Consider the following 26,050-nt stretch of genomic DNA (forward strand, 5'->3'; position numbering starts at 1 on the left):
TTCTGCTAATTGCAAACTTTTTTGACATTTTTATATGGTATTCAGTCTTGCAGGTTTTTTTGGATGTGTTTGAAATTCTTTGTTTCCCTTGCACCAAAAACTGGTTGAAAAACAGAGATAATTTATATGTGTTGTTACTAAAGGAAGTTGAGCATGTTCTACAAGTTATAGTCCTGATGAAATGAGCATGTATTTATTTTTCAAGGTTATTTATGACATTTATGGAAGCTGTCTGAGGAGCTTTTTGGTGAGGTACAAGCAATAACTATGCAGAAGAACATGTATGCATCTGTACAGTATTTCTACAATTGGTATTAGGATAATCAGGAAAGGGTACTAGCATGTTATGTTATAGGAATATGAATAAATAACATACATTACTGTTCTCATGCACGGTAGCTACAGAAGGGACACCTGTTACCGTTCCAACCAAAAGACTGAGCTGATAGCCCAGAACTGTGTGGCTGTCCTGTGGAATGACAGGTTAATGTGGGCTGAATTTTACCTGCTTTGTGTCTTTGTTTAATTCCACACTCTTCAACTTTTTTGGCTTTTATGTATTATGGCAAATATCCTAGAACACAAGTTACTGTACTGAAAGAGACCAATGGACCATCAAGTCTATTTTGCTTACAATTGTGCTAATACCTTTGCTTACTAGAGGGCTGTATTAATGTTGTGACTTAAAGGCTGCTGCAATAATTTATTTAATGTATTGTTGAACAGTTCTTTTCTTCTATTCTTCTTCCTAGCCATCCTCTAAACAGCAGTATGTTCCATTTTTGTAAATAAACCTTTTCTGCTGCAGGGGTCTTCAGACTGAAGCCTGCTTTTTCCATTAAGCTTGCATGCCCAATCTGGTCAGTGGTTTTCAGAGAATGTTTGCATGTCTGAGATAGCATTTTTACCTCCCATACGTGCATTCGGTTCCTTTTTAATATTTTGGAGAAGGAAGGTTTGTCCTCAAGTTGTTTGTGTAACTTCTCGAGGTGTTTCATTTAAAAATTAGTATCTATAAATTCAAGTAAGCATCCGGTCATTTGCTTTTGACAGAGGCAGCAAATGTATGGGCATAGAGTTTATTTCCTCCTTGAAGAAATGCAACTCCAACCCCTTTTTTTGGTTCACATAAATCTAAAAATAGCTTTTGATTTTAAAACATTTAAATATACAGCCCTCAGTGGGAAGTGTGGTTGTTGCTAATTTGACAATATTTGGTTAAGAACAGCAGGCGACAGTTTTGTGCACACACAGGTTCATGCTAATTTCTAGCCTAATTCATAAATACCCCCAAAGCAGGCACACTTACGTTACAAAAGCACCAATAATGTACACTGATATTTACCCAGCAGCCTCGCTTCCTGCTTTGGCTCCTTCTGGGCAGGAAGGTGAATAATCTCTACGTGTTTCTCTAAACGGGGATGACTGTGGGCTCAAAAGGCAAACCTGTTGTCCTTGTGTTTAACCTGAGCTCCACTCTATTGTGCTATCTTATGCTACTTGTTTGGTTTGAGGTTTTGTTTTTTGTGGGTATGGGAAACTGAGAACTGGAGTTCACTGCTTTTTTATGTTTTCCCTGTTGCTGTGCATATTTCCTATTGGCAGAGCACTAGCACATATTTAGCTCTAAGCATGCATATAAAAGGCAGCCTTCGGTATATTTTGCATGTGCAAAAATACATGCAGTAGACATACTTGTATATACCTGGTTATAGTAACAGCATGTTTTTAAATAGGTATGCAAATAACCTTTCTTGTTTTCAAAGTATAGACATTCAGATGTTTTTGTTTTATAGTTATGCATTCAGAAAGTTGTTTTTGCTTACAAAGGGAGGTGTCTTTGCTCCCTCATGCTCCCCGTCCTACTACTGTAATAGTGAGGAATAACATTTGATCCATTGCACCATTACAAAACTTGCTTTTTAGTATGTACTGGCAGCTTCTTCCCATGTAGAGGTAGCCGTGGTAGGTGCTACAGTGATGTAATAGCTGAAGTCCTAAGCTTAGCTGCAATAAAAAGACTCAGAATAGTTTCTTTGGACCATTTGAAATAGGTACTGGAATCACAGTGTCTTTAATGCCGTTTGCAGCAGCAGCAGTGTTTGATCGTATTTGCTGACTGAATTTCCAGTTTGCTGTTGAATGTTGTTGGAAAGCAAGCGCTCACACGTGCTTTCCAACCCCCCCTTGTTGCTTCAGTGTCTTACTCCCACAGAGTCGGTGTAAGTGACATGGTAGTGATATCATGATTTGGGAAATGGGAACTGACTTTCACTGCACTCCTGCAAGTTACAAAGTGACTTGAATGAGTCCCACAATAAGTAACTACTTCCAAGGGCAAAGTATGGAACGTATTTATTAAGCATAAATTTTAATAAAACAAGCAACCACTCCCTGTCACCCACCCTATCACCACCCTCATGAATACATACCCCAAAAAAAGGGAAGAAGAGAAGCAAAACTCAGAGAAAGACTGGGCTAGGTCCTTGTAGTGGTTGGAAACTGGCTAAATATGTAACTGATGCTGAGGAAAAGAACTGTGAGTCCTTTGAAAGTAATAATTTACAGCTTTAACTCAGAATTTGTCTTATTTTTAATAATTGGCTTTTAATCTTAATCCTGAACTTTTTGTACTTTATAATTACTATTTATGTTAAAATATGGTACTCAAGGAACCTGGTGGGTGTTGTTTACTCCTTTTGTTTGGCTGGGTAATCTCAGCTGTGAAGAAAGGGACGGGAATGCATTGGAGGGAGATTTTTCCTGTAGTTTAAAAAGTAGTCTGAAACATTTGGAGTAGCTTTTTATTGATGACTGAAAATCTCAACACAATTATTAACACAGTTAAGACAACACAATTATTTTGCTGTCTCTGGCTCAGTATTTATGACTAGTGTTTTCTGATGTTGTTGGTTCCAGTTTTGTTATCTGCATGAAGTAACCTTTGAAGACTTAACCTTAGTGTGTGAAAAGTTTTCCTCTATTAAAGTGCTTATACCCAAAACTCATGGTAGGTACCACTTTGCAAAATATATGCAAAATAATATGTATATGACAATATATATGTGTATGACAATATACGTATGACCATAATAGCTTGTAGCACCATCTCTGGTGAAGAAATTCTCCAGTCTCCAATTTTAAGTTCTTCAAAGAAAGGCACTCAGGAATTTCTAAAAAGTGTTTGAAAGCCTGCCATGAAATTAAAGGAGTAATTGGGTTTCCTAGTCTGTGGTGCACTTTGACACTCTGGAAGCTCCTAAATCATGTCAACTCCATATTTTAAAACTGTCCTCTCTTTCTTTCTGTCCCGCTATGGTGAAGAGTGTTTGCATGCTCCTGTGTTAGTGGACAGGTAAGCCCTCAGTGGAAGTGCAAAGAAACATGTTCCACTGTACTGTAATGGGGGAGACTAATACAGAGGTTTTGCAGCTGCTTATTGCTGACAGTCAAATGAACCCAAAGTAGTAGGAAGGAGAAAAAATTATGAATTCAATACCTGTGGGAAATCTGGGGGGTGGTTTTTGGGGGGTTTTAAGTTGGCTTTGCTTTTGTTTTGTAATTGTTGATACTTTGTATTTACATGGAGGGTATTTTCTGTTCCAACACTAACCACTTAGACTGCATGGGACTAGAAAATACCTTGGTGAAGAAGATACTTACCTTGCTAATTGCAAAATAAATAAGATTTCTTTTGCGTTTCAGAATGCATGTCATCTTTTGAAATCAATAGAGGCTTGTTGAAGTAATCTGCAGGGCTGTGTAATCCTATCTATCTTAATATTTTGAGGTACAATAAAGAATTCTCTCTTTAAACAAAACAAAGGAAACTGTTTACTCCTACAGTCCCGTACTAGTCTTTTTATAGATTTAAAGTCCTTATACTTTTAACACTTGTAATTGTGGTTGAATAAATGTCCTACTTTCAAGTAGTAATGGAAAGATGGTCTGTATTTATTCTGGCACTGCAAAACTGACTGCTGACCAGTTTGTGCTGTTAGCTCAGATAACTGTTGACCATAGGAGCTCTACTTAGTATAGCAGTATATTTAAATAGATGACACCAAATTAAATATTTGTAGTTGTATTCTGACTGTGTTAACTTGCAGAGGCACTGAATAACTACGCTGAAAGCTCAGGAAAAGTGTTCCACATAGGCTATAGAGAAAGCTCCGATTCTGACATGAGTTTCTGTTTATCCATTCCACAGTCAGATAGTATTATTGCATAATGCTTTCTAACAACACTACATTTTTTGTGGCCCCATTTCATTATGCTTCTATAAAGATAAAATAATCTCCACCCATCTTAGAGAATTTATGAGACTAGAGTAGAAGATACGAAACAGAAGTACTGGTGTTAGGAAGGATGTTTTGCGGTACCTTGGGTATGTTGCTGGCCTGTCTATTCCTCCCTCATTTTTATTCCTCCCTCCCTTGCCTCTGAAAGTAAAAACAACAAATATTGTTCAAATTAGTGCATTAATTTGAAACTCCTATCAGATGTCTGGCTGTAAATGAAAACTGATCAATTTCCAAGATATGGAGAAGACAAAGCTGTTTTTATATGTTGATATTAATCCTTTCTCTCAGAAATGCTTTTCTAGTTAAGTAGTTTAAGTGTTCATGTCGCAGCACTCTCAAAACTATCAAGCTGCAACATCTCATACCATCATTCTCTTCATGCCAGTCCCTCTGCTGCCTTCTCCTCATCCAGGGCACGTTCTCAATCTTCTCTTGGCTGCCCAACCCCTTAACAGAACCAGCCACAGCTGCACTGTATCTACATCAGCCAACCCACCACCCCTGAAGCCAGCCCACAGCTGTATGTTATTAATATTAATTAACCCAGCTTCATTCCTCTACATGTTCATATATTTAAAGTTTTGGATTTTCACTAGATCTGTTTGAAGGTGTAAACATGCAGGTGATGGCAGGACTTGTGCCTTCCTGATGGAGGGGAGGAGCAGCATTATCCAGTGAACTTTGTACACAGTTTAGGAAGAAAAATTTTCAGGAGGCCTGACCACTGAGTAGCCCAAGCAAGTACGAAAATGTGACTTTGGATTTTGATGAGGGGGTTCCACAAAACTGTTTCTGGAGCTGCTTAAACATAACCAGGTGAAGAGATTTCCAGTTCCTTCTACCTGGAGATGCTCATTTTAAGCCTTCTGCCTGATGTTCACTGCACACTCAGTTGTGTCAATACAGTGGTTTATGAAGCTTTCCTGTAAGCTAAACGTAAGAATTTGATTTGGAGTAAAATGCAATCAGACTTTCCTGGGAGTGATGGAAGGAGGGAGGCTTGTTTTCCATAGGTCCAGATCATTTCACAGAATGTGTTAAATTATTTTTCAACACCTGAAATATACAGTTGGTCTTTAAAGACTGCTGCAAGTGTTCTTTCTTTTTTAGTAAGTGCCTGATGTTTAAAAACCTGATATCTAACAGTTTAAAAAGCATTCACATAAAAATGTAAAAAAGCTAAATAGTCATATTTTCCTGGGGAGGAGTAGTTTTGTGGCTTTTTAAATTATTTTTTTATTTTTCTGTGACTTTTATTAGATTATTTAATACCTTGTCTTACCTCTGTGCCTGCTGGGCACAAGGTTTCTGCAGACTCCCTGGACCACAGTGAATACTGTAGAAGACATGGTAAAAGAATGTAGGAACCACTCCTACTTTCCAAAAGGTGAAAAAGTTCAAGCAGCTTCCTCAGGTATTCCATAATTAGGGGAATCTTCCAAATACTTGGTGAAAAATAGGTGTAACTGAGCTGCTTTTTCAAGTGTACCCACTGGAGCAGGTAGTCAGCCAGCTGAATAGTCTCATTCATTGACCTTACTACCTGCTGTGGTTTGGACAATTGGCACAGAGCTGTTTTTTAAACATTCATGTTTAAAAACATGTGCCAGAGGTTGGGGGGGGGGGGGGGGGGGGGAGGGAGTGAAGATCCAGACTTTTACAGCCAGAACAAATAAAAATTGTCTGAGTTCACTTTAAAAATAAGGGATTTATTTGTTTTTTTAAAACTGGTATTTTAAATATTGCTGTCTTCATTTATTTAAATCGAAACTTAGGAAAGTTCTGTTACTGGATAGGCATATGGTGGATGCAGGTCTTGTGAGGAGTGGCTGAGGGAACTGGGGTTGTTTAGCCTGGAGAAAAGGAGCATCAGGGGAGACCTTACCACTTGTTAAAACTACCTGAAAGGAGGTTGTAGTGAGGTGGGTGTCTTGTCTCATCTCCCAAGTAGTAAGCTATAGGACAAGAAGAAATGGCCTCACGTTGTGTGTAAACTCATCAAGTTTAGACTGGATATTAAGAAAAATTTCTTCACCAAAAGGGCTGTCAAGCGTTGGAACAGGCTTCCCAGGGAAGTGGTAGAGTCTTCTTCTCTGGAGGTATTTAAAAGACTTGTAGATGTGGCATTTAAGGCAGTGGTTTAGTGGTGGACTTGGCAGTGCTGGGTTAACAGTTGGACTTGATGATTTTAAAGGTCTTTTTCAACGTAAACGGTTCTATGATTCTATATAAACTTTCTATACTCTCTCCCTTATGCAAAGTAAGTTTGAGTCCATGGAGCCTAATTGTTCCTGGTGATCATTAATAGGACTGGGTTTAGTTTCACTTAGCTGAGATTGGATTTTTACAAGCATTATATCGTCATAAAGGGGAGTCATAATTACCTGCTTGTAATAAAGCGCTAATGAAGTGGCTGCTTTTTATTATTACAGAAAATGCATCAGGGCTGCAAAATTTTATAGGTGACACTTACTGTATTACCTGACTCAAATGTACAAGCTTCAATGTCTCCTGCATTTAATAGGAGAAAAATCACATGAATGTGAAGGATGTTTTTTTATAGTACTTTAACCAGTAGGCTCTCATATTCAAAGGCTTGAGGATTGAAAGATAGTTATATAAAAGTGGTTCTTATGTGGAGCAGATAAATACTTCCCAAACTATTGATACAAAAAAATATCCAGATACCAGGGAAGGATAGGGACTGCTAAACTCATGACAGACAACCTGACCAAACTGTCAGCTTGTTTCCAGTGGTGATACTTTCTGATCCTGCTGTTACTGTAGAAAATGGCAGAACCAAAAACTGAACTCCTGCTGTAGGCGATGTTCGATGACTTCTGCACCCATTGATGGTGAGATATAAGCAAGGATCTCCACAGGGTTAATGGATAAACCTGATGTGTTTCTGCTGCATACAGAAGTAGAAGTGGATAACTTTGCAAGCAAAAATTAAGTGCTTTGAGATTTTGAGTGTGTTACTCTTGGATTTAGGTGTACAGGTTCCACTAAAGCCTTTCTGGACATTCGCAGTAAATTGACCGCACCTTTGACTTTGTAATTATCACAGCTTAAGAATATAGCTATGGAAAGGTAATGGCTGCTTGACTGTATGTGGTTAAAGTGCCGTAATGTGGATGTGTTTAAGTCTTAATGGATTTACTAGATCAGAGAAGTTGAGAGGCAGGGAACTGAATCCACAAATGTCAGGTCCCCATCTGATTCATTAACAAGTGAGACATTTTATTCTGTGAGATCTGCAACCAATAAGCCAGTGTTTGTTCTTGAAACAGGTTTTTTGGTAGTAACTTAGCTAGGGATGTGGACAAAGGTAAAGTTTGTGGGACTCCTTTTGTTAAACAACTCATAGTCCATAAGCAAGGAGGAGGCTGCTCTGCTGTCAGCAGCTACTGACGATGACATATGCTACAGCAGAAGGCTGCTGCCAGATTTTAAGGAAGATTTTCTGACATGCAGGTATTGCTGCAGGTCTGGAGTGGAATAAGTCTTCCACCAATCTGCGATAACCAGGATAAAGAGTTAGGAACTTGAAGGGGGGATGAGAGAGTCCTATAGGATAGGAAATGGTATATGGAGGAAAGGAGTCATTTATCTGATTGTGATATTGTGTCACATATATCCAGATTGTGATGTGGAGTCTGATTTTTATGGTTCTGTCATGCAACATCTTTCTTGAGAAATTCTTGTAGAACCTGTGGGTTTCTTTTAGTAACAAAAGATTAAAGGAGGGAGGACATGGCAACTCCTGGTGCTCAGGTCATCTGTTTTCTGATCAAACTTTTAATGAAATGGGGAAGACCTTTGAGCAGTTCACCATACTAGGTGAATGTAAGCCTATATAATACACAAATTCAAGAGAAACAAATGATGTTTGGGTACTGCTGAGTTGGAAATTAAACCATCTTAAGAGTACGTGCCTTATCCTGGGCCTGAACCCAGCCTTTCTGGCTGTATACAGGCTGTTGGACCTTAGTACTGAAAAGATGAAGCAGTTTTACCATACTTAGCTGGCTGGAACCTGTGTTGAGCCGCTGGAAAACCAGAGGGACAGACAGGGTAAATGCTTTGTGGTTAGCTTGCACTGTGCTCCAAGGTGTAGTGGGAATGAGCAGTCTCCATCTACAACCAGTCTGGGATTGTGTACTGTGCGTTTGCATCTGAGGCATGCTCATGGGTGTACTCATTTTGCTATACATTATACTGTTGTGACTGAGGTTTGAAACTCACTGTACTCTGAATATGAAACTGTATTTGTTTCATTTTGTTCTCGCTACTGAATGGATTTAGTAGGTCCTTACAGAGCTTGAAAGTCAACTTTAGAAAACCTCTGGCAAAGGAAGTCTGTTGTCCAAATTGCCTTAGTTCCATGTTTCTGATTAGATCTTTAAAATGTTTTGGGTTTTTTAATGTATGTTTCCTGGCTGGGAAATGTCTTTAAATGTTGCCGCTATGACATTGAAATATAAGAGCATGAGAACTGATCTGTAGTGAACATCTACTCCAAGTATCCTGGAGTTCTTTACAGATTCACCTCAGACAGAAGTGAAGAGGGGTATTACTTAAGCAAGCGCCTGTCTTCCCTAGCACATATTCCAGACTATTCAAATGGTGCAAGGATTTGGCCTCCCACAAGCTGTAGATTCCAGTTTGAAAGCTGCTATAACTACTTGTCTGCAGAGGAAAAAAGTATCATAAATTTTTAGGAGGACATTTTAACATGGAAAAAAGAAGGCAGGATATACGTAAACCCTGAATGTTCTGAGACAGCTTGCCATGTTACGCATAAAAAAAAAAATACTTTTCAACTTAAAAGTGTGGAATCTGGGAAGATAGGGCTAAAATGAATGCTGTTATTTGATGCGGTTTCTACAGTTTGCTTGATACATTTTATCCATGCTAGTTACATCACATCATTTATCATTAAACCTGGTGGAGTCGATTCAATACTGCCTTATTGCCATGGCTTATCCAATTAGTATCTAGTTGTCTGATTCTGCACTAGAAGCAAGGCAAAATTCTGTCTTTATATTTGCAATTTTATTCTGCTTGCTAGCTTTTTTGTTTGGTTTTTGTTTTTTTTTTTAAAGGTACTTCACAGTTTTGGGATAAGTGAGAAATAGACTTCTGTATTCAATTCAGATGCAGTAGCATCAAAAAGGATCCTTATACACAAAAGATCCATCTGCAAATTCACTAGAAGTTACAGAAATGACATTTGGAATTTGGGTTTATGATTGAAACCTTTTCATTTACCAGCGTGAAATATTTTTATATAAAGCTGAGCATCTTTAAACATTCTCATTTTTTCAGGATCTAAACATAACACTGTTTGTCTGTTGAAGTATTAGGTCACCAAGAATGCATGTTAGTTTATTCAGAGAGAGCTTATTGTTTCAGAAAATAGACTTCCTATGTCTATAGACCTATGGTGGGATGTATTTGTTTACCTACCTATTAGTAAGTAAAAGTAAAATTAACATTACTAGCATATTCTCCTCCTTGTTCCTTTTTATACCTGTCTAAATCCAGATCTTTTCTGGTATGTCCTGTGTACATAAATTGTATTGGGTTTCAGTGTTGGATTCCACCTTGGGCTGTGCTGATGACCGCAGGATGTTTATGTGAACTATGCTGTTTCTGGCAGATTTCTCCCTCTGAGGCCTTCATGCGGTACTCTGTGTCAGAGACACTCATGTTATTTAGAACAGGTTTTTTTGTTTGTTTGTGCACCAATAGTTTGAAGGTACTTTAAGGGAAAATATATTTAGGCTAGTCATGTAGGGAGTGTCAACACTGCTGGGAAACCAAGAGCTGGCAGGAGCATGAGCAGAATTTCTTTGATATGTGGAATAATCTGTGGGCAACCTTAAATTATTTAATAGTAGTATAGGATAATTTTAATACCTTTTCCAGTTTTTAGGGATCAAAAATGCAAAACCAAAGATAAGACAACCTTTTGCATTGCGTTACCTCACAAACTTAGAGGGGGTAATGGACATATTTTTGTCATGTTCTTTCTAAAACTGCTTTGGAATACCTGAATTTCTACTGGATCATCTTTTAGAAGCAGAGAAAGACTTCTCTGTAAAGGTTCATATTATCTAAAAACACAATCTGTAGTTTCTAGAGAATTTTATTAAAGTTGTCACAGTGATATTATCTATAATCTCCCAGTTAGGTCTTAATGATCTCATGGGAACTCAAAATCTTGGTCTTTTGAGAATGGAAAGTCAAAAACAGCCATAGAGGTAAAGGATCAGAATATCTGTCTCAGTTGAGAGGTCACTTCTGCAACTTCAAGAGTAGAGAGCAAGTTAACATTTCAGTATTTTCAAACTGTCCTTCTCCTGAAAGATAGTGTGGGTCACACTACCATCTGACTGTTCTGATGGAAAACTGCCTTGGGCTGTTTGTTCAGAGCCCTGGGAGAAGCCTCTCTCCTGAGTTGTTAACATGCTATCCTTGGGAGTCCTTCATTCCTAGGTTACGTGAAGGACCAATGTGACACCTAAGTGCATAGATGCACATGCTTATTTGTGTCTACTAGCTGTGGGCAGTTATTTTGAATATTTACATGCATACAACTGCAAAAAAAGTGATAGTTAACAAGACTACATATTGTGTTTGGATTTATTTTATGGCCTACATCTAAAATGTCTACTGAAACAAAACATTTTTTAGTCCTCGGTTTTACTTATGGTAAGGAAAAGACTGTAGTGCTGCCCAAGTCTCAACAAACAACTTGCCACCAAGGTTTGATGGCATCATGTTACATTTAAGATGACTGGACAGTGAAAAGTAAAATACTAGGGGTTTTGGGTTGTTTTTTTTTTTTTTGGCAATGGGATCTACACTGGTTTATGCAAATGTGGATAAAATCTCTGATGGCTTTTTAAAGGATATATATGGCCCAAATCTCTATTTAACAGAAAATGAGTTTATAGAGTCTAAGAACCTAGTTCTGAGTTTCTGCAATCAGGTTGATGGCCCATCAAAAGTCTACCAGCTCCCTGTATGCCTACAGCACAGTACTTTCCTTACTTCTGCATCTATGCCTTGTGCCACATGCCTGGAAGGCACATAAGAGGCATCTCAAGTTTCTGTTCTTGTGCTTGGAGGACAAAGCAGAGGCAGTTATACTCTGTTACTGTCTCTTCCAAAAGAAAGTCTGTTTCTTTCAGAATGTAGTCTGTTAAGCAGTGAAGTAGATGTGAGGTCTTGAGGAGCATTTAGCTGCCAAACTGTAATAAGTTTTTATTGTGCAAATGCAATCTGAAATCTGTAATAATTGTATAGAATTTCATGACAGTGGCATAATAGATATTTGCACATTACACCAATATGTGACAAATTCCAAACCTATGGAAAGAATGAAGGAATTGAAGCTGCTTTGCAAGATGGATGCACAGAGCTAGGGAAGAAACATTTTTTTCCTGATAGTTTTATTAATGAATGGAAAACAGTTTTAAACAAATTTTTCTGAAAAAGCAAAAGCCTAGCATATAAGAAATTGAAGTTGGACTGGTGAAAATTTGACAATGTTTTAATTGTCTGAAAACCTAATCTTGAGGAAACCTCACATTTTCCACTAGAGACGAAGCAAACAATGTTATAACGTTGGGTAATTATTTTAATGGTCAGGCTCTTTTCTCTTACGATTTTATAATCCAGGGCACCATTTTTTTTTGTTTTGAGGAAATAGACTTTTGCAGTCTTTACTAATTATTATTGCTATTAAAGACATAATATTTAATATTATTATTAAAAGCTGTTTAATCTACAGAAACTGATGTTGGAAGTGCTGTGTGTTAAGACTAAGTGACTATAAATTAAAATGAATTCTTCACAAGAAAAAAAGCCAAGAATACAAATATTTCATACATGTCCTCTATGTGTCTTTTATATTTCTGTAATTGAAAGCATAATCATTTATTGTCTCTGCATTCTCTCTCCTTACTGATATTTGCTTCCTCTAAGAACCTCTTGCCAAACAGCTCCTAAGAGTAAGAAACTAGTACTTTGGAAAAGTTGAAATTCACAAGTATGCCAGCTTCAGGTCATCTCTTCCCAATGGGGCTTCTTCTTTTCTTCCTCCCAATCATTTATGAAGCTTGCATCTGGAGAACCTTTTAAAGATTGGTATTGCAATGTTCCTGGCTCTTCCTAAAGAACAATGTTTTTTACTTTTGAAGTAAAAAAAAAAAAAAAAATGACGGCAAAGTTGTTAAGAACTGGTTTTTTGAATTGTGTTTTCCCAAGGTCCGGCACTTGTTTGCTTTAGTACAGAATGTTTGCTCTGAATTTTAGTTATTGTCCTTCAGTATGAGGACAAAGTGCTTATAATATATTCTATGTTTTGGAGCTGATTGAACTGTTAATCTTGTATCCTCCTATATGTATGTATATCAGAATAATCTGTAAAGAACTATAAATATAGTTAGGAATATCAGTATATCTTCTAGAGTGCATCTTTTGGGGGAATTGTAAGCTGCTTTTGGAAACTGCTTGGTCATTACAATATGTAAATACAGAGAGAGGATAAAAGTTTTAAAACTCTGTGTGTGTATGTGTAGGTGATCATTCTTTGGCTTTACCTCAAAGTAATCGGAATACAACTATCAGATAACCCTTTTTCTGTGGTTATTTTTGGGGGCTTGGTTTTGTTTTGTTGGGTTTTTTTTTTCCCCTGCGCTTTGCTTCCCCTCGATATTGTGGCTAGGCAGGTACTGGAGATTTCCAGTATTATATAGACCTCCAGATTTTCTTACTGCCCTCATGCCAGGAATCCTGGATGACAATGGCATGCTTATACACACACACACAGGTAGGCATGACCACTGCTGTTTCAATGGCAGTAGCTAAAATGGTAAATCAAAGTACAGATGTTTGTATATCAGCGTGCTCGGTTCATACTGTTGTCTTTTAGCTTACTACAGGCAGTCCACAGGTCCAACGCTGCCCAGAGAGATTTGGCCTTGCTGCCCCCATACTGTGCACTGCAGTCATGATGTTATGTACAGTAAACACAAAGCTTTCAGGAAATTTTGTTACACAGGTCAGCTAAACTGTAGATCCTCTCTTGGAGGCCTTGGGATTACTGTGTGCTACAGTCATCTGGGAAGCCTGGGTTGTCAGACACGAGCTGTAATTCAGAAAATTAGGGATATATTTTATTCCACTTGCAGTCAGGAAGGAGCCAGTGTCAGGGGGGCAGAGTAGAGCAGAATGGGAGTCTCTCCAAGGGCAGGGGTTTTTAGTGATCAGCAATAGATGGTAGAAGTGGAAGAGAAATGAGAGACAGAATCTACTCTAGTTCAGTCAGGTTATGAGAAGGTAAGAAAAGCGTGCATGCTGACAGAATTTTTAGACCCATACTCATAAACTAAACTCACTGTGCAGGCTTTATCAATTTCTCACTGAAGTTCTTAATTCTGAAAACAAAGTGTAGTTTAGTTTCTACTGGAAAATAAAATACTGAAAGGGATTTGAGTAGGTGTCGCTATTGCAGAGAGTGCCGTCTCAGATCAATAAAACCAATGGCTTTAAAAACTGCTGCCTTCTTAGGCATCACACATTTTGACTTAAATTTTGTAGGTGCTTGAAGTACTCACAAAATTACCTCCATTTAGGCAATGAGACTCAAGCCCATGCCACAGATAGCCTCAATCCTAGGGGACAGGCACTTCCATGTTCTGAATACCACTTTTACAGAGGCAACTAAATGCTGTCCTCAGGATGAGGCTGGAGATAAGATTTCAGATACGTGCCTTTCTCCAGGTGGCCGACTGAGGCATTGTGGCACTCTGTATACTGCCAGTTATAAATCCATCCTTAAGTGTCTGACGCTGTCCGTTATTCAGTGAATTGCAGGACTGAATGCTCTGTGATTCCTGCATCTCTCTTTGCATCTGGACCTTAGCACCCACTGATGACGAATGGCTTCTGCTCCCTCTAGGCAGAACCACCCAAAAGGACTAAAACACACCAGATGCTGTCCACATTTTAGTCAAACCTTCCTAAAATGCAGTTGCAAGTACCTTCATTGATGGAGGAAGATAAGATCATACAGTTGAACACATTTGTATTATAGTTCATATTTAGAACAGTTAGGCAGTGGAAGATGGGGGAGTAATTTTATTTTTTTGGACTTCAGTGTTATGTTCTTTCCCTGTCTTACCTCCCCCTCAGCATCGCTTAGGGCAGCTGTTTAAGGCAGTATAGTAGAATAGGCAGATGTTTTGATTGGACCCATTTTGGTCACTTGTGAATTCTTAAAGCATGTGTCTCACTCCCCAGCATGTTTATCTAATTCCCATGCTATGGATTGGACCAGATTAAAAGCAGCTTTCTATTCTGCTTCTGACAAAGCTGGATTACTGCTGAAAACCATGAAAGATTCAGGGAGCCAGAAAATGTTTGCATAACATCTTGTTTGTACTGCAAACTTCAGTGTTGCTGCACAGTGTAAGACATTATTTCAGAAATGTTCTGTTAAGCAAAGTAACTTAAATGGCATTTAACAAGTATATAAACACTTGTATAAACAAATGCTGCCATATCTATGATCCATGCTGATTCTTCACCTGTTTGTTTAAGGAGCATAGAGGGACACATTGCAGCAGCAGAACTTTCTGATATGGAGTCATAGAATTCAATAGAATCATACAACCATAGAACAGCACAGCTTGGAAGGGACTTCGAAAGATCATCTGGTCCAACCTTTCATGGGAAGGGAAGCCTAGATGAGATAATCTAGCACCCTGTCCAATTGCGTCTTGAAAACCTCCAGTGATTGTGACACTACCATGTCCCTGGGGAAGTTGTTCCAGTGAATGATTGTTCTCACTGTAAAAAAAATCTTATGTTGATATGAATATACTTCACAGCAGTATATCAGTGGATTTTGTTGATTCGTTTTCTTTTGTAAATTTTGGGGGGTTGGGGGTGTAGTGGAATATAATTAGTATTAAAATAATAAATTTTAAGAATACCTCCTTTTCCCTTTCCTCTACTGCTAGTTTTTTCCTCAACCTGTTAGTTCTTGAAAGTTGCTTTCCAAAGTTTGCAAAAGGCTAAATGGCAAATCATAAGAAACCAACAAAGGAAACCTGTTTTGCTTTGAGGCTGTCCTCTTTCCAACAGCACATCAGAACGTGGTTTTAATCTCTTTATTGCTGCAGGATTTCTTTTTCTGAAGACTCTCTGGTCTGATGGAAGTGGGTGTCTTTTACCTAGAAATGTGAATGCTACACATCTCATACATCAAACACGCGAGCAATGAATTTTAGAAATGAAGGCTTATCTCTGTCTTTCTATGCATTTCTTTCCATCTTCCATACCTTTAGCTTTGCTGTCTGCTTCTCTGTACATTTGATGCTTCCTCACACTATTTACTATGTTCTATCTGTGCCATTCAGCATGGTATGGGCGGGAGAATTTGTTGCTTCTCCTTGTTATCAGCTCTTGATACCCATGCATTATCAAGCAGGAGCTCCTTGGAGCCAAGCAGCATCAGTAGAGTAAGAGTCTTTTTTTGAGAAACGAGGCCCAGAGAAGGAAATAAATTTTTGAAGTTGGGTAGAATAAAGGCTTTAGATAGCAAGAAACTGCTGCATTGTACACTATATTCTTGCTGCAAATTGCCTGACCATATTGACAGAATCACTGTTTTTAAATAGAATAATTTAACTAGCACATAGTTCAGGTCATATTTTATACTTCTTCAAAAACTATATCCAAAACTCAGTATTTAGCATTTAGACAGCCAAAGGTGCTGGTCTGTCCATTGACTCACTTTAAAATGTGTTCCTGTAAAAATGCAACCTGAGACAAAAGCCAGCAATCCTGAAAATGCGGAAGCAACCACCATCTATTTCAGGTGAAAGTTTTGGATTTTCTAATTTTATTATTATCATTTCTGTCATGCTGTCTGAGAGCAGAATTTTCAGTCTGTCTCATCTTAAATAGCATGTTTCCCATTCAGCAGAACTGAAAGTCATCTGCGTTTGAGTGCTAGCCTGGGTATACTTGGTAAAAATTAAGTTTTAGATTTCCCATTCATTTTGCTTGTATACACACAAAAGAAAAACCTGCCTCTTAGCTCTGTGAAGCTGCAGAGTGACTCAAGCTTGTGATGAAATGTTTCTGCTGTGATGACAGCCCAAGAATGCTGTCTGTTTGATCAGGTCAGCTTTGGAATTCAGGGCACTTTTTGTTTATGTCTGTGAACTTGACAGGAGCTTCTTCCAGCGGGAAACAAATACAGATATTTTTATGAAATGCCACTCGTTTTAGGTTTCTTCTTGCAGTTACTCAGTCACTTGTTTTCTTCAATTTTATTTAAACTCTGAGACACAAGAGCCTTCTTGCTATCAGAGAAATCACTACCAGGTTTCCCAATAATTCTCTGGAGTCTTGACATGTGTCTCCAGCTTATTCTCCCTTGAGCAAAACATAATTTTAAATATTTCCAGTGGCTAAGGCCAGACTGGGTCATTACAATAATTCAATCCAACTGTCATAACACAAGCCAAAGAAGCTTGCCCAGGAGCTTATGTTTCTGTCCAAAGCATATCTTTAAGGACGTAACACCGTAGCCTTTACTTAGCTGTGGGTTGCTTCACACACTGCTCCTGATTCTCAGGAGGAGAATTCTTACTTCACACCACATAGGGGAGCTCCCTTTAGATGGTTAGTTATCACATCTGTCAAATGGTTGGCAGGAAGTTTTTTTGGTTTGTGGGGGGTTTTTGTTTGGGTTTTTTTTTGGGGGGGAGGGGTTGGGTGGGTGGGTTTTTTTACTTTTAGATGTGAATTCTGCATTTGAGTATTGTGGAATACCATTTTAGGATGCAAGGAGATCTGATCTTTGTAAAACTATATGTCCTCCTTTTGATTTTGGAGAATCTAAGCTGGCTACTTCAGTCACACAATCTGTCCTATAGCTGCAAAGGAACTTGATTTTTCTTAGTTTAGTGTTCAAAGAACACTTTTCACTCTTTCTCAAATACTGCTTTAAAAATCAGTTCTGTGGTTCCATTTTCATATCTTTCTTTTTCTTTTGAATTTTATCCTGTCTTCTCTTGTTTGGGTATGATATATATTCTGTCTCTTTGATACAGCACATGTATTGCTGTTAATATATACCTGTCTATATCAACATAAACTGTGTTTAAGTGTACAAATTGGACAATAGATTTGCACAAATAAACTCTAAAAATATGCTTTTTGGTAAAAGACAACTTCTGCGTATATGGAGATAAAAAGTTGCCTAGCATCTACTAATTCTCAGTATTTGTTTCCAACACCATTTTTAGGCCACATATAAAAATCATAATTTTTTTACTACAAAATATTCATTAGTTTTGGAAAAATTATCTAAAAAATAATCTAGACAAAATTATGAAGTTACATAGAAAGTATATAACCATGTGTTTCTCATCTGTGAATTCAACTAGTTCCTGACTTAAAAATTCAACTGTTACACTAATTGACATCGCAGAGATAACTATCAGAGCTAGGTAAGCTGTAGCAAAACTTTGTAAAAAATCTATTAAATACATTTACCTGCAAATTCAAAAGAAAGAGGAGCACTTTTTCCTTATCAAAGAAGGAACATTCCTTGAACTATTCTTGAGACTTTACCCTTAGGTGCATCTAAATCCTTGCTTTTTCAAGTGTCTTTTTCCTTTTTTCCAAAACAGTTTTAAACAATGTAATCATCTTTTAAGAATTATGAATACTTTTATTTATAGAGCTCAGTTAACTCATTCATTATGCTTTAAAACAGGATTGTTTCCAAAAGCAAAATTACAAGCAGTTTCACAATTATTTCAGGCTCCACACACTAGAACTTGCCCCCTTTGCAAATGATGGGGAGGAGAATGACCAACCGTACTATTCACCAGAGCAAATGTCTAGACTGGCTCCCTGCATCTGTCAGTAGAGTCTGTTGGTTCCTGACTTTGTCCATATTGACAAAGGTCCTGCCCTTGTCAAAAGTTTCCTATTAGGATAGTCTGCTAAATTAGTCTGAAGTGTATCTTTCAAGCTGGAAAATGAGTTAAAATAGGAAAGGTTAAGGTTGAAATAAGGCTGTGGCAGCAAGTACAAGTCAATAAAGGAATGCTGTTAAGCCTGGCAAGCCCAAAGCCTACATGACTTACATGAAGGATTTCAGTGTTTCTGTCGACAGATGCACGACTGAATTTGCATCTGGCAAGTTCTACTGAGAGGCACCAAAACATCTGGGTTTTTTTGTTTTTGTTTTGGGTTGGTTGTTGTTGTTTTTTTGGCCAGAAGAGTGGATATAAAACCCTTTCTGTGACTTGCCAAATGCACACAAATAAACTTGGGACACCAATTTCTATTTGAGACCATGGTAGCAGGTTGTACTTTTCCTCTCGCTGTCATTATTAACTCTTCACAAGTGCTACAGCACCTCTCCATTGCTAATGTGTAGTTGACCCTGTTAGATTTGTTGTACTTCCATTTGAGTTATTGGGAGGCTGCCTCTTCTCTAGCAGCAGCAGCTGTACAGGAGGATGCTCCTCAGCATATTTCATGCCTCTAGCCAGCTACACAAAGCAAATTCTGCTTTTTGATATTTGGGCCTCTGAGGACATGTCTGTACAGCTGGTACCACTCTTGCGATACTGTGGAATCCGGCTGGATGTGAAGCTGGCCTCAACTGGAAGCTACCTGATCATCCTAGAATGGTGCAGCACCAGAGCACTGATACATCTGTTAGTGAGGGGGCATCCATGCTAATGCAGCTGTTTCCAGGCCACCACTGCTTTGTATGTAGCCAGCCCAGGGTGTAAGCAGACTCTGTTTGTACCTGCCAGTGTAGATACCTCTGCTGTGTCCAACAGATTGTGTAGAACTGCCAGTTCTGGTCACCTAAAATTAAATGATCAAATTACAGCAAAAAGAATAGTTGTGCCATTACAGAATATGAGAAGAGTGGAAAAAGAATGCTGCTGGAAAGGGAAAAGAAGTTTTACTTTTACACCAAACTATTTCCGTCAAAATGCCAGAGCATACAAAACTGGGATTTGGCAGGAGCCTCCTCCACGCAGCAGTTCTCTGTTGGACGCTTAGGGGAAAGCAGCTTTGGACCTGGATGAGTGGGGAGTCTGGAAATGCTATTGTGTGTGCGCTTACAATTTTGAACTGAAGAATTTTTTCATTCTGAACTGCAAAATATGATAGTTGGTATGTGGCAAATGGTAAGGTTTGTAACAAATATGCACAAGCAATTGTGGGGTACACTATGAAGCAGTGCATCTAGAGAGAAGAGCTTTGGTGTCTGTTATACTGCATTCCTAGAACTTCACTTGATGATTGAACAATTTTAAAGAAAGTGAAAGATAAATACTTACAAACCCATTGGAAAAGCAGATATTTTCCTTTTAGCAGAGAACATCTGTTGTGGTTAACCTTATATATGAAATACTTTTTGCTGAGAAATCAGAGCTACTGCAGTTTTTATGAACAGTAAAGACTGAAAAGAGGATAGGAGTCCTTATGAATTAAAGGTACCCTTCTATATAGAAAATAAATGCTTTGTTTATATCAACAAAGATTTTACCACAACCTTCATGGCTCACATTGGTTTTGTTTGGTTGATTTGTTTTCTATCTAACAAAAAAAACCAATCAAAACAAACAAACAAAAAAAATCAGAATCTCATCCCCAAGAAGAACTCTAGAGCTGTTGCTTTCCTCTTTTTAAATAGGTGTGGTCTGTGTTAGTATTCTGGAAACGTAGATATATCAAAAGCCCTGCTTTACGCACTAGACAATGTGAACAGCTAAATATTTGTGTAAGTGACATTAGGTAGCATTAGTCTTTGTCTCCTAAAAAAGCTAGTCTAGATAATAGTATAAGGGCCACCTTCTTTAGCTCAAAAGTTGACTCATGCTTTTAGTTACTGATTCAGCTGAACATGTTCTGTTTACGGCACGTGAACAGCCCCATATAATCGCACAAACTGCTCACGTGATTCAGAGAACAATTATCGTTTTGATTAATATGATGGTGCTTTTTTTCCCCCTCCATAAAGAAGGTCAAGAGTCACAGAAGGCAGTTTAATTTATCTTTTAAAAATGTTTGATGCTGTACTGATAGAAGCAGTGTTTTGGGGCTGATTTATGGCAGAAGGAGCCTCTAAACATGGATTAGGAGAAGTAGCATCTACTATTAAATCAGCCAGCACTATTATAAAAGACAACTTTGGGGACTCAAAAGTAAATTTGATGGCGTTTTTAAAATATATATATAAATTAAAGCTAATCAGTCCTGAAGGCTTTTTTACTTTTTCTAGATGTTGCAGTTAGATAAATAGGTAGTTATACATCAAAAAATGTGGAAGAACAGAAAACACTATAAATGTGCCTTGTTTGAGGACCAACCACAGCTTTGATACTTGCAACATTGACTACAACTAAGTGTTTTATATAGCCTGACTTAATTCAGTAGCGTATGGATTTGCCCAAAGTAACTATTGATTTAAAAAAAAAAAAAAAGAAGGCAGTGTCCAAATTGTTTAGTGCTGCTACAACTTAATACCTGGTTCAATCTATGAATTTCCAGTCCATCTATGCATAGTTTTTATCCTGTCATGGATTAGTTAAAGCTTCCAAAATAGTCTAAGGGAAATGCAGAATATTGATTTACAGTGCTACTAACGCAATGTTAGCGATGAGCTGTTTTGCCTTGAAAGCCCAGTGGAAGCAGTTATATGCAAGATGTGACTGTTTTTATGTGAATGGAGATAAAAGGGACGCAGTTGACGAAGTGAGCTGTTGGAAAATGTCATTGTACTCCTCAGTAACTAAATTCCCTCTGTACCCTACAAATGGAAAGAAATCTCAATGTTTTAAAATCTGGGTTTCTTTTTAAAAAGCACTTTTCAATTAAAAAAATCTTCTGTTAGGAAAACTTTCTAATATTTTTTTTCCCCTGAAACCCTTTTTCTTCTAAATATTATTGTGAAAGGCTGGGAAGCTTGTGGCTCAGTTTCGTTATTTCATATGGTCTTCATTTTCTCTTGCTAAAAGCAAAATAAATTTTATATGTATGTATGTGTATTTATAGTGAGAGAGTAAGGAGGGCAACCTTAACCTGGAAAAGGTGACAAAAGACTAAGAAATACTGCCCCATCACTAATTTAGCCTTTCCAACTTAGTTACATATGGTCAACTAGTAAATTTCTCTTTCCAAACTGGCTCATGAAACACAACATGTTTACTTTGGCTGCAGGACCTCTAAGGAGACGTGGTACGAGAGGTGAACAGTGCCAAGTTAGTTGAAAAGTCTATTAAAACATTTTAAAGTGGGCAAGGAGGAACAGTGCTACTTATTTATTTGGACTTAAAGTATGGAAATATGGAACTTCTTCATGTAGTAGTAGAGAAAGCTTATTTTTTCTAGTTGAGAATGTAAGATAGCATTGGCAGATGGCTGTTACAGGTAGAACTATTTGAACTTACCCTCTTCTATAAACCTATTTTGTTTACTTAGCAGTTTGTGAAAGAAAAAGAGTAAAATTTCGCATTAACACTGAGGATGGAGAAAATATTTAAATTATTAACAGTGGTTTGAGTTTAGCCTGGGAGGATGCTGGTTTTTCTGAAGGTGCAATGCAGTTGTTTTTCTTTTGTTTGCCTGAGGACTTAAGTCCACAAAACATGGCAGGTCCACTGGTCTGCAAATAGCTTTTAATTTGTAATGCTTAATGCATAAATTGGTATTTTTTTTCATTGCATATTAAGTTTCAACTTAGATTTTAAAAAATGATGTGCTGAAATACAGAAAGATATCCACAAAACACCTTATAAAAAGCAACAAGGCATATGTCTGTCTCTAAAACTGAGTAACACAGTTTGCCCCTTCTATTTCACTTTCCTTTGCACATCTTTGTCACTGTTACCTAACTTCCACCTTTCATTAGTCTTTTTTTCTTTTGGTTTTCCTAATTTTGTTCAGATTGTATTTTTTTATTGTCAACAACATGTTTTATTACAGCCTTCTTTTAAAATCTGCATTTATTTTTCTCATTTCCTGTATGTAATAACATTTTATATGGTATCACATCATTACATATGTAATTATTGCATTGTCTGTTATGTATGCCTAAGGATAAAATGGAAACAAGCTCTTGTAATCCATTTGGCTACGTAGAACTAAATGAAAATAGCACCTTGTTGGAATTATTTGCTGAGCAGTTTATGTCATTTTATGAATATGAGAAGTCTGCTACTGTCTTCCATTGGTTTTGTGTAATGGACAAGAGACATGGTATTTTGGTGAAAGCAGAAGAAGTAACCCTTTTCCATAACTGTAAGAGCAATGTGGTTGTGAGACATAACTGATTTGAATTTTGCTTTAAGCTGGATTGTCATAGCACTAAAATTTCTCTGCATGACTTTTTGAACAACTATATGTCCAATTCCTTATTGCAGTAGGACAGAGGAACTGCACAAGGTATAGAGTGGACTGAGAACTCCATGGTCAGAATTTTTTGCTTATTGCAGCACATCCCAGCCATCCTATCAAAGCAGCTTTAGCACCCTCCAGTAGCATTCCTATATTCATATTCAACATACAAATTATTCCGTATGTTCCTTTACATTATGCCTTCTCATTATAATAAGAGAAATAAACAGAGAAGGCCAGTTCATACACAGGGCATCACAGCTGACATGCATCAGGATTTATCTTCTGCCTCCAGACTCAAAATCTGTCTTAAAGGAAAAAGTGTTAATAAAGAGCAAAAAGAATACATACCTAAGTGCTAAAAGTATTCTTATGTTTCCATTTAAAGGTGTCTCTGAGTAATTCCCACAGATATAACATGTTTTCCTTTAATAATAACAGCCTACAATTTCACGTGTGTTTTACTACAAGAGTTTTAAGTGTTCGGTCTAGCACAGAAAATGTCATCTGCATGCAACAGGAGAGACTGCATTTAGAAAATTTACCCCTTGACTATTGGAGTACCAGATTCTTGGCCTCTGAGTTCCCATAGTGCCTATTTATACAGGTAGTACTAGTTGGCTTTAGATGAAGGATGGCAAAAGGGGGCTCTCAGCTTACATTGTAGTAGTGTAATTTGTTTGACAAAAAAAAAAAAATCTTTAATAAGAAAATACCAGAAGCCAAAGGCAGTAATATCTTCAGCATTTGTGGCATTTGCAAGTTACTTTCCATATTTTAAAAGCATTCCAGCTCTTTTTCTTCATAATATAATGCTGCTTCCTAATTTAATAACTTTCAAGATAACCTTTAATCTAGCAAATGATTGTAAGAAAACTGTAACGTTAAGAGACATTTTTGCAAAAGTTAACCTTAACATCTAAAATGCCAAGAGGAAAACTATTCCAAATTAGACATCTGTCTCTTATTTTAAGCAGTAGTTTGAATAATTTCACATTATACAACATGATCTTTATCAAGTGCATGTTTTTATACTTGATAAATTTTGCCCTACATTTCTGCAAGGTATCTGCTTCTTTCTTACTGAGTAACCCTTTCCCCCCATCTCCCCCAAAGTGTCATAACTATTGGAATGGTTTATGTGTATTTCCAGGGGTAGGTACTTGGAGGTTCACATTTTATGAGTAATATGTGCTACTGTGGTGTTAATTCAAAGTAATTTGGAGGCAGAAGGATAAGCCACCAGCATGTAGTCCAAAGCGCAATGCTAACTGTCATCCCTCTTATTTCTGTGCTTTAACTCTGGGACACACCGTGTAATGAGTTACCTTGCATCAAAACAGCAGTGTGTGAATATGTGCTTAGTAGCCTGTAGTAAATGTGAAATAATGTGAGTAACTAATTCTAGTCTTTATGAGCTAAGCCAAAGTTTCATAGCTGAGCCCACCCATTGGGCTGCTGCTGCCAAAAGTTCAGCTTCTCTGCCCTAGCTCTGTCCTCTCCTCCCATTCCTATGCTCTCCTCATTCCCTTACACCATGTGTGGCGATTGCCAGGTTCTTCTGGGACCTGCTTTAGCTAAGATAGCTAAAACTAATCAACCTTATTCACTGGTTTAGTTTTCTTCCATTTTAGAAAATTAAAGAGCATTACAGAGACATTTCATCAGCACTGGATTGAAGAAGTGATCAAAGAAGGAACAGGTCCATAAATCACTTAGCATGTTTCATAGTCCATATTTTGTTTCAGGTCTTTGGCTCTGGCTGTGAGCACAACAGTATGATTTAGCTGAGTGGTGCGATTTTTTTTGTTTGTTAAATCTGCATCTTGCATGTGAAACAGAGCCATTTATTTCCTTATATGGTTAAAAGTAAACTGAAGTCCTGAAAATTATCTGTTGCAATTTATCTTTAGATAACTTTATATATGTGTGTGTGTGTGTGTGTGTGTGTGTGTACATACGTGTATATATATATTTAAAAAAAAAAAACACTTTAGGTTTATTGTATGTCAGTGTATTAATGCATTCTAGATATTTGAAATCCTTTTGGGTTACCTAGCAGTTTGGGGCATCTTGAGTTAAGACGTATGTTCTGCAGGAAATCAAACCAGTCTGGGTTCAGATCTGTGATGGCCAGTTATTTCAAACTGCTTCATGCTGGAAAACAAAACTTGGAGAGAAGTGTATGCTGGAGGAAGAGGTCCCGTGCTTGGCCAGTCCACCTTCTCTTTTCCTCTGTACATCATGACTACATACAGCCACCACAGCGGCATCTGAACAAATCGGATAGTCAGTCCTCCAGTGCAGATACGCAGGTGTCCGGGATGTGGCCACCCTCCTACCCATGCCCACAGATTGGCCAGAGCTGGTTGCAGGCAGCTGCAGATGGACCACACTGGTGGGCTCCACTGGGTACAGCAGCACAGCGGCCAAGTGCCAAGGCTCGACTCTTGCGTGTGCCTTGTACCACAGCAGGGAAGTAGGACAAGCTGTGACCTTATCCTGTGCTAGAGACTGCAGAAGTTGCAAACATTGTAAATATTAAGGAGAGCTGTTTCTTAGTTAAATCACTTTCCTAAGCCTGTAGTGGGTGCAAATGAAACTAGGAAACTTCCATTAGTACAAAAGCAACTATACTTTTATATAAAACTTGGATGCAAAAAACCCCATATATGTACTATTTCACATCATTGTGTGAAGTCTGGGCTACGTGTTGAGACAGTTCTGAAAGTTATAGACAGAAGATTAGAATATAATGGGCATTTAATTTGGTAAATAATACAGTTGTACCACTGGGTACTATTTGATATATTCTGCATGTTTTTTAAGATCTAGGTCTTATATAATTCAAATATAAAAGTGGACTCTCTGATGTTATATTAATTATTCTGAATACCTCAACTTTTCAGTTTTTTAATTTTTAGTTCCTGCCTTTAAACTCATGATATTTGCTTTACTGCAAAATTGTTACCATTTTCCATCCCTGTCCTAGACAAAGATGGACTGTGCTGTTCCGAGGGACATGGAATGAGGTCACCTTATGGAAATGTTTGTCATATAATAAACAAACATAGGAGGAGAGTAAAAATGGAGCATAAAAGTGACAAAAAGAAAATTGTCAGCTATTGGCAACAGCTGAGAGGAGTAGAAGGAAGCATGTGGCAGCAGGAAAGTATGGGAGAGGAAGGAGAGAGCAGTGCAAAAAAGAGATGGAGTGGAAAGTTGGAAATGAGTTCCTGTTGTTCAAAAATGATATCATGGCAGCTTTGCATACACCAGCAACA

General features: G+C 37.8%; 1 protein-coding gene across 2 annotated transcripts in view; it reads left to right on the forward strand.

Moving 5' to 3' along the window:
- NT5DC1 (5'-nucleotidase domain containing 1) overlaps positions 1-26,050 on the forward strand; it is a 148,545-nt gene that overhangs the window by 27,001 nt on the left and 95,494 nt on the right. The gene's annotated exons all lie outside the window — the stretch shown is intronic.

Source organism: Falco peregrinus, chromosome 7 (assembly GCF_023634155.1).
Source record: "Falco peregrinus isolate bFalPer1 chromosome 7, bFalPer1.pri, whole genome shotgun sequence".
Lineage (NCBI taxonomy): Eukaryota > Metazoa > Chordata > Aves > Falconiformes > Falconidae > Falco > Falco peregrinus.